The sequence below is a fragment of the Apium graveolens genome, chromosome 8 (genome assembly GCF_009905375.1).
Source record: "Apium graveolens cultivar Ventura chromosome 8, ASM990537v1, whole genome shotgun sequence".
Lineage (NCBI taxonomy): Eukaryota > Viridiplantae > Streptophyta > Magnoliopsida > Apiales > Apiaceae > Apium > Apium graveolens.
The window spans coordinates 22,854,447-22,862,925 of record NC_133654.1 but is presented as its reverse complement, the minus strand read 5'-3'; positions in this window follow the sequence as shown (position 1 = coordinate 22,862,925).

Below are 8,479 nucleotides of genomic sequence, written 5' to 3'. Positions count from 1 at the left end.
AATAGCAATTGAGACACAACTTTTATTTATGTCTTCCCTTGAATGAGGCAGGTTTAAGTCATGTACCATGTTAATTTGATTATATATATATAAGTTGTTGCTTTACACTTAGAGAATGTTTCTTATCTTTAATTTCTTGCTTTTGGGAAACGGACAAAGGTATAATTTTTACCAGCAATAAAGTCTAATTTGGAGCACCCTACTACTAATTCCTCATGGCTACTGACTATAGTGGTTAACATTTCAAGCAAAAGATGAATTAACCTCAATATATGGGGGATGCAGAAATAAACCAAAAAACAATTTTTATAAATATAATTATCATACCCTCTGTACAAAAGGTATAATAGGCAGTACCTGTGATTTGAAGTCCTATTTACACACATACCACATTATACATGAATTTAATCAAACACAATACACACATATCACATTACTACTAATTACATAACATGAATTGGCCTTAAAATTTGACCTAATCGCACAAATCAACCTTACCCGAGTGGCGTGGATGGAATGCTGAAGAGAGTTTGTGTAGAATGAATTGCAGAGAGCTTGGTAGAGTCGTGACGTGTCTAATTTCCGTTGAGGAAGTGTCGGGGGTTTTAGCTATACTTAATCTACGTATTATTATTATTATTATTATTATTATTATTATTATTATTATTATTATTATTATTATTATTATTATTATTATTATTCATTTATTAATATATTAATATTATTTATATAATATTATATTATTTTGAAAAAAGAATAACCAAAATTATGGGTAAACCAAAATATAAATTATACCCATGTTTAGCTATTATAGTTTAGTATAGATAGGCTTGTCTTATCGCACTACCAACCTGTTCTTCCTCTTGTGTACCTACAATTTTAAAAATCGACGATTAATCGCTGGATGGAAAGTCCACAATTAATTTTTACTTTTAAATGGTCAAAAGTCGGCTAAGATGGTCAAAATTCGGGTTGGATGGTCAAATATCGGTGGTATAAAATATTGAAAAATCACATTCAGCGTGTATAACTTAATTTCATAAAAAAAAAGATCGACCAGTGATCCTGTGAATGTGAAATACAAGTCCTTGTGAAACTTTTACAGAATGACCATTATTTTTCTAATGTTTTGGATATTGTAATATCATAAAAATTTCTGAGTTGCTAGTGCTGAAACGTTTTTAAGAATTTTATTAAATAATTATCCCAGTTTATTATATACATATATTATACTCTTAATTTGGATTTATTATTATTATTATTATTATTATTATTATTATTATTATATACACTAATATTTAATTAACTCTATGTATTTACCTGTATAATCATTCTCAGTCATTCTTATTCGGTACCTTTACCGATGAAGTCTGATTCTAGGTTCTACAGTACTGTACACTGACTCGTTTAATTTGACCTAGTTATGCTCCATTTTTCCGGTCACAGTAAGTGATAGATTCAGTAATTAACATCAATGAAAAACATTTATGCATTGAGAGAAAGAAATATTTTGATTACAAGTTAGTGAAATGAAATGAAAGACTATACAGAAATTTATATACAGCTCTACACTTAGTAATTAGGCGGAAAAAGTTGTTATAACGAACTATTGACAAAGTTTGACTATTTTTCTAAAATAAATAAAACTAAATCTATTTTATTTAAGTAGCTAAGTGATCGCAATACTACTATGAGCAACAACCCACCTCAAGTTGGGAGGTAGATGATTTGCATGATCATGTAATCCCAACTTGGACAGTAAAGTCTCAAATGCAGCAGAAGGAAGAATCTTGGTAAATACATCTGCAATTTGATTATGAGCAGGTAAATAAGAAAATTGAAGCAGTCCCTCAAGCACCTTATCTCTTGTAAAATGACAGTCTATCTATTTGTGATTAGTTCTTTCATGAAAAACAGGATTCTTTGCTATGTAGAGTGTAGACTGATTATCATAATTTAGTTGAACATGTTTCAAATAAGTAATTCCAAGTTCTTCTAAAAGTCTTATAGTCTAGGTGTCTTTTGATGCTGCAGAAGTCATGGCCATGTATTCAGCTTCTGAAGAATATCTGAAAATTATGGATTGTTTTTTTGATTTCTAGGAAATAGGAGAATTACCAAAAAATAACACATAACCAGTGACTGATCTTCTGGAGCCTGGACATGAAGCCCAATCAAAGCCTGAAAAGGCTTGTAAAGTGAGTCTATAGAGGCCTTGAGTAAAATACCTTGCCATGTTGTGTGTTTAACACATCTGAGTGTATGTAACAAGGGCTGATAGTGAGAAATCCTGGGATTTTACAGAAGCTGACTCAAGATTTGAACAAAGTAGCTCATATCAGGTCTTGTATTGGTCAGAAAATTCAACTTTCCAATCAAGGATCTATATAACTTAGCATTGTCAAAGAAATGACCTTTATGTAGACTTAGCATTATATTCAATGGCAATGAAGTGACAAAATTCTTAGAAATATCATCAGAAACCAATTTTAGTAATTCCTTAGTGAATTTATTTTGGCTGAGACAATACCTTCTTTGAGATAAGAGATTTCAATGCCAGGAAAGTAATGCAAAACTCCAAGATCTTTAATACTAAAAGTAATATGCACATAACTCTTTAAGGATTGAATCATATTCAAGGTATTTCCAGAAACAATTATGTCATCAACATACACTACAAAAACAGTAATATCAGTCTGATTTTTTTAATGAATAAGCTATAATCATTTTTAGACTGAACAAACCCCTGATCAATCAGTTCTGCCAGAATCTTATCAAAACATTCCTTGGAAGCTTGTTTGAGACCATAAATTGATTTATGTAATCTATAAACTTGATTGGATGTATGGGGAATGTCTTCTGGTACCTTCATGTATACTTTTTTCATGTAAATCTCCATTAAAGAATGCATTATTAATATCTAATTGATATAAAATCCAGATTTTACTAGCGGCTAAATCAATGATGCATATTAAAGTATTCATCTTAACCACTGGAGAGAAAGTCTCTTCATAGTCTATTCCATATTTTTATGTAAACCCCTTAGGCACCAACTTCACTTTTCATCTCTCTAAAGAATCATCAGCTTTGTGCTTAACTTTATAAATCCACCTACAATCTATGGATTTTTTAACTTTTGATAAATCTACCAATGTCCAAGTGTTATTAGCATTTAAAACTTGATTTTTTTTATTCATTGTTTCTTGCAAAATAGGTTGAATAGAAGCTTCAAGATACGATTGTGGTTCAACAATATTAGTGTTATTGGATAGAAAAGCATAATGAGATGAAGATAATTGAGTATGAGCAACAAGATTGCACCAATATGGTGTAAAAGAACTCCGTAATGTACAATTATAATCTCTCAGAGATGAAGGAGGCTGACTTATTCTATTGGAATATCTCAAAGGTAAAAAACATGTGTGGTAACTGGAGAAGTATGATTAGGAGATTAATGAGTATCACGGGATGAATTATGATCAGGAGAGAAAGATGAATTAGGATCAGTAGAAAAATGAGTTTCTTCGGAATGGTGTATATCTCTTTTAATTGTAGATGCATTTGATGAAGAGTGTGTTAGAACAGAAAAATCAATAGTTGATAAATTTTAACGCAATTAGTCATTGATGAAAAATCAATAATTTTGTTATTTATCAGATTAAAAGGGAAATGTAATTCATGAAATATAACATCTCTAGAAATGAGAACTTTTTATGTACTCAAATCAAGAACTTGAAACCCCTTTTGATGTGGAGGATAACCCAAAAACACAAAAAGAGGCTCTGGCATCAAATTTAGATTTATTCATCTTAGAAGTTGTAACATAACATAGGCACCCCAAAGACCTTAAAATTTTGTAAAAATGGGGCAGTTTTGTATAATCTGAAACATGGAGTATCAAAATTGATATTTTTTAAGGGTATTCTATTGAATAAATAAGTGGCATAGAGGACTGCAACACCCCAATGATGAGTAGGAATTTTGGATGGAATATATAAGGATCTGGGTATTTCTAAAAGATGCCTATATTTTTTTTCCACAACTCCATTTTATTGTGGAGAATAAGCACAGATGCCCTTCAACTAATAAAGTGCCTTTAATTTCCCTTTTGTAATCTCTAGAGCATTATCTGATCCTGTGCATAGAATTTTTATATTAAACTGGTTTTCAACATGGTTCATAAAGTTTGCCATAACAGTAGTGTTAGTCTCAAAGTATCATAGAAATGGGAGTTGAATACGATACCTACAATCTTTTCTGATTCGTTTCAAGTTCTTCATTAAATTTTTGGAATCAAAGTAGACATAAAATAATTCGAGAAATATATTATTTTCTTAATATAAACCTTGAGGTTGCTACACTCTAATCAATCAAGTGATTAGCTACAATAAATTCAACAACATAATGGTATATTTACAACCTAATAAATTTGGCCTTCAATGGAGCTTCGTAAAAATACAGTTGGGAGTTGAGGAAGATAACTGAATGAATTGAAATCATTCTACTTCTTTTGTGTAGTCTTCAATTGCTTTAGACGCGTGGCTTAATATTATCCAAGTACCAAATCAAATGTTTCCTTAACAATGAATTTCACAAATTATTAAGAGGCGACAAGAAACAAAAACTGTGCCTTGGAATCTTTTTACTTGCGTACACAGGGACATACTTTCCCTTTGTTTTTCTTCTAAGTTCTCCTGAGTTGCGCATACAGTGAGACAATTGTTATGCCTTAGGTTTCACCTGAGTTACGACTAGAAGTAAATTATTTTCCTTAGTTTTAACTTGCGACCACAAGAGAAATTAATTTTCTTAAAGGCATTTTCTTGAGTTGCGACCATAAGGAAGATTAATTTCCTTAAAAATATTTTCCTAAGATGTGACCACAAGGAAACCAATTTCTTTAGAACTTTTGACTTATACATTTTTTTCATTCCCTCGATCCCCTCTATATTATATTAACTTCAAATCTTCTGCATGGTTAAATTAATTTTTTTCAGATGTGCCGATACTTGGTGCATTGGCCTGGTTCACAAACAACTAGCACTGAATTTATTTAACTCAATCTCTTAACAATCTGAGCTGATACAACTTGTTGGTCATTCATTGCTTCAATCACTGAAACCATTGATCTCCAATACTTCAAATTAATACATTTCATTGTCACTAGAAGTCCTTTGATATTTTATTCTTCATAAAAGCTTGAACATGTTAATGAACTTTTTTCCATGACCTGATTATGGAATAAGAACATTAATTCCATCTTTTGATTCTTTGTATTTATCCAGTCTTCATCTTCAGGGTTCTTGTACTTCACAGTTAATATTTATCTATTTTTGTTTCATGTTGAGTTATATTTCCTTGGTTATATATTTCGTTACAATATGCTTTATAATCTCCCCCTATTTATTTGTTAGAGTTCGACAAGTAAATCCCTAAAGGATAACTCAACTGCCAATAAGAAAAAGTATGTATTGAAAACATAAAATAATATTAAATACTTTTTGGATCACATATACAATTCCAGATTTCTTAAATTACAAATTACAAAGAAAAGAAGTGTTCATCTAGTCTGAACAAATAAACAATGTCTTCTTTGTCTTTGATTTCTTCTACTTCTTGCCTTGGCTACCTTCTCCTTCTTGAATGGATTCAGTCTGAACAAACTTTCTCTTGGTAGCTTTCTTCTTGGGATCTAATTCCTATGTAGATCTGGAGCTCCTTTTGGTCTATTTAGATGTTCATTCAATCTAGCTTGAACAAAATCACGAGCTTCAATTTCAAGTGCATTCTTGGGTGGTGGGTTGTTCAACTCTTTGAGCATCAATTAAAGATACCTGATCTTAGAGAATTTGTGGAGAATACTAAGCAACAATATAGATTTTCTTGCCATTAAAAAGAAAATTATCCTTTTAGGATGGTCTTGTACTCTCTTCGTGTTATTGATAGACTCTTCTTCCAACACTTCCTCAAGTTTTTGCATGATCTGAATCAATGCACACGTGTCATCTTTGTATGTTGAGATTTTGACATCAAATAAGGCTTGCTTGATTGAATCTGAATCACTTGCTCTAAATTCTTTGATTTTAATCTTCTTTTTGTTATTCTCAAAGACTAGATCCCCTTCATCATCCATGCTGATAATAGGTTCACTGTCTTTTAGAAGATCAATTTCTCCACCCCATTAACGAACACCATCTCATGATATGCCCTGTTCAGCTTCTTCATATCCTTTTCTGAATCTCTGATCATTTTGTCATTAAGCCTATAAACATACAGTGCTTCAACAGCTTTGAGATCTGCTTCCGATCTTTTTACTCCAGGAGCTTCCAGCTTTGCTCTCTTGCTTCCAAGTTGGATTTCCAAGAAGGTGAGTTGAAGATATCAAATGAATCTCAAATGTTCATCAGACAATATTATGTCTACATTCTTCCATCTGCAAACCTCTTGATCATAAAGGGTTCAAGGAATACTTAAGGAGATACATCCATCATCATATTGTGAAGCTTGTCTATGAAATATTCATTCTCTAGTGAAGTCAACCATGTGCTTTTTACTTAGGACAAACAATTCAACTATGTTTAATTTCCTCATAACACTGGTGGATATTTTCATTTGGATCCCGTCAACGTGATTAACATAAATTCTCCACCCATTCTTCAAAGTGTTCACCGTAACACCAATGATTTTCTGACTGAACTCGTGAAAGAAAGCATGAATGTTAACAAAAAATTTCCTGAATTTTTTCACAACATTTAGGAGCTTCCTTTTATCAGTGTCTGTCTTCAGATAGGTTTCCGATTTTTCCATTTTCTTTTTCACTTCATCCCACTCCCTTCCTTTTCTGGTTCTTTGAAGATATGATTCTCTAGCTTCTCTAGCTTCCTTTCTTTGAATAGCTCTCTGGGCTCTTGCTTTTGATCTTTCCATCTCATCTTGAATTGCTTCATAAGATAGTTTATAATCTTCAGTAGCTCCATAGTACAAGCAATCATTCGTCAAAACATCTTCGTCTTCATATTCTTTATCCTCAGAGATCTTCTTCCTTTCTTCCATATCCAGTTCTTCAAACACAGGTTCACATCCTTCAGGACATCACTTTCATCTATCCCCCCTTCTTCCAATCCTTCAGCCTCAAGTTCTGAGAATAAGGGCCTCAGAGCATATACTTCTAATAGAAGATTCCTCTGAGCTTTTATGACTTGAATCATAAGATCTTGTTTTGATATTAATTTCTCTCCCTGAGTTATAGAACTTTTTACTTGCTCTTGCTCTAATAAGAACCCTTTCATCAATCCTTTCTTCACCCCTCTCCTCTCTCATTTTATCACCAAACTCATCGTATTATGAGCCAGCTACTTAAAATGCATCTTGAATTAATTCTACAGCAACGGCTACTTTTTCTTGTTCTACCCTTTTCTCCCCCTCAGTTGTTTATCCTTCAGAGCTGGGGTTGATTGAGTAGTCAAGATCAAGTCAGGGGCATTCAGAATAAGTGGTTCTGGAATAAATACTTGCTTGTTGATTGAGGTCTTTGGCCTAGTACTGACAAGAACTACTCCAGTGGTTGTAGGAATTGACGCTTGCTTGCTAACTGATAGCTTTGTCTCATTATTGGCAATTGCCTTTCCCTTTCCGGAATGAGAGAGTGATTGCTCCACGAATTCCAGTAAGCTCGCAAAAGATGATTTTTGAACTTTGACTTATACACTTTTTTCATTACATTGATCCCCTCCATATTATATCAACTTCAAATCTTCTGCATGATTAAATTAATTCTTTTCTGATGTGTTGATACTTGGTGCACTGTTCTGGTTCACAAACAACTAGCACTGAATTGATTTAACTCAATCTCTTTACAATTCTGAGATGATACAACTTGTTGGTCATTCATTACTTCAATCACTAAAATCCTTGATCTTCAATACTTCAAATGAATACATTTCATTGTCACAAGAAGTCCTTTGATATTTTATTCTTCACGGAGGCTTGAACATGTTAATGAACTTCTTTCCATGACTTGATTACAGACTTAGAGCATTAATTCCATCTTTTAATTCTTTGTATTTATCTAGTCTTCATCTTCAGGGTTCCTTTGCTTCACAATTAATATTATTTATCTATTTCTGTTTCATGCTAATTTATGTTTCCTCGATTATATATTACATTATATTATGCTTTAAAAGTAGATACCTCAGATGCTTAAGTAAATGAACCCAATTATATCTACTGAAATAATCAACAATGATAAGGAATTGAGTACAACCAATCTGGTTTTGACCTTATAAGGTCCCCTAATATCAATGTATAAAAGATGAAAAATAGAAGTAGATTTGATATGACTAGAATGAAAAGAAGGTCTAGTTTGCTTTGCAATAGGACAAACATGACAAATATTAGTTTTAGTAACAGACTGAACATTATAATCAAGAAAAAGTAACTTGAGATGTTGAAATGGCAAGTGGCCAAGTCTGACATGCCA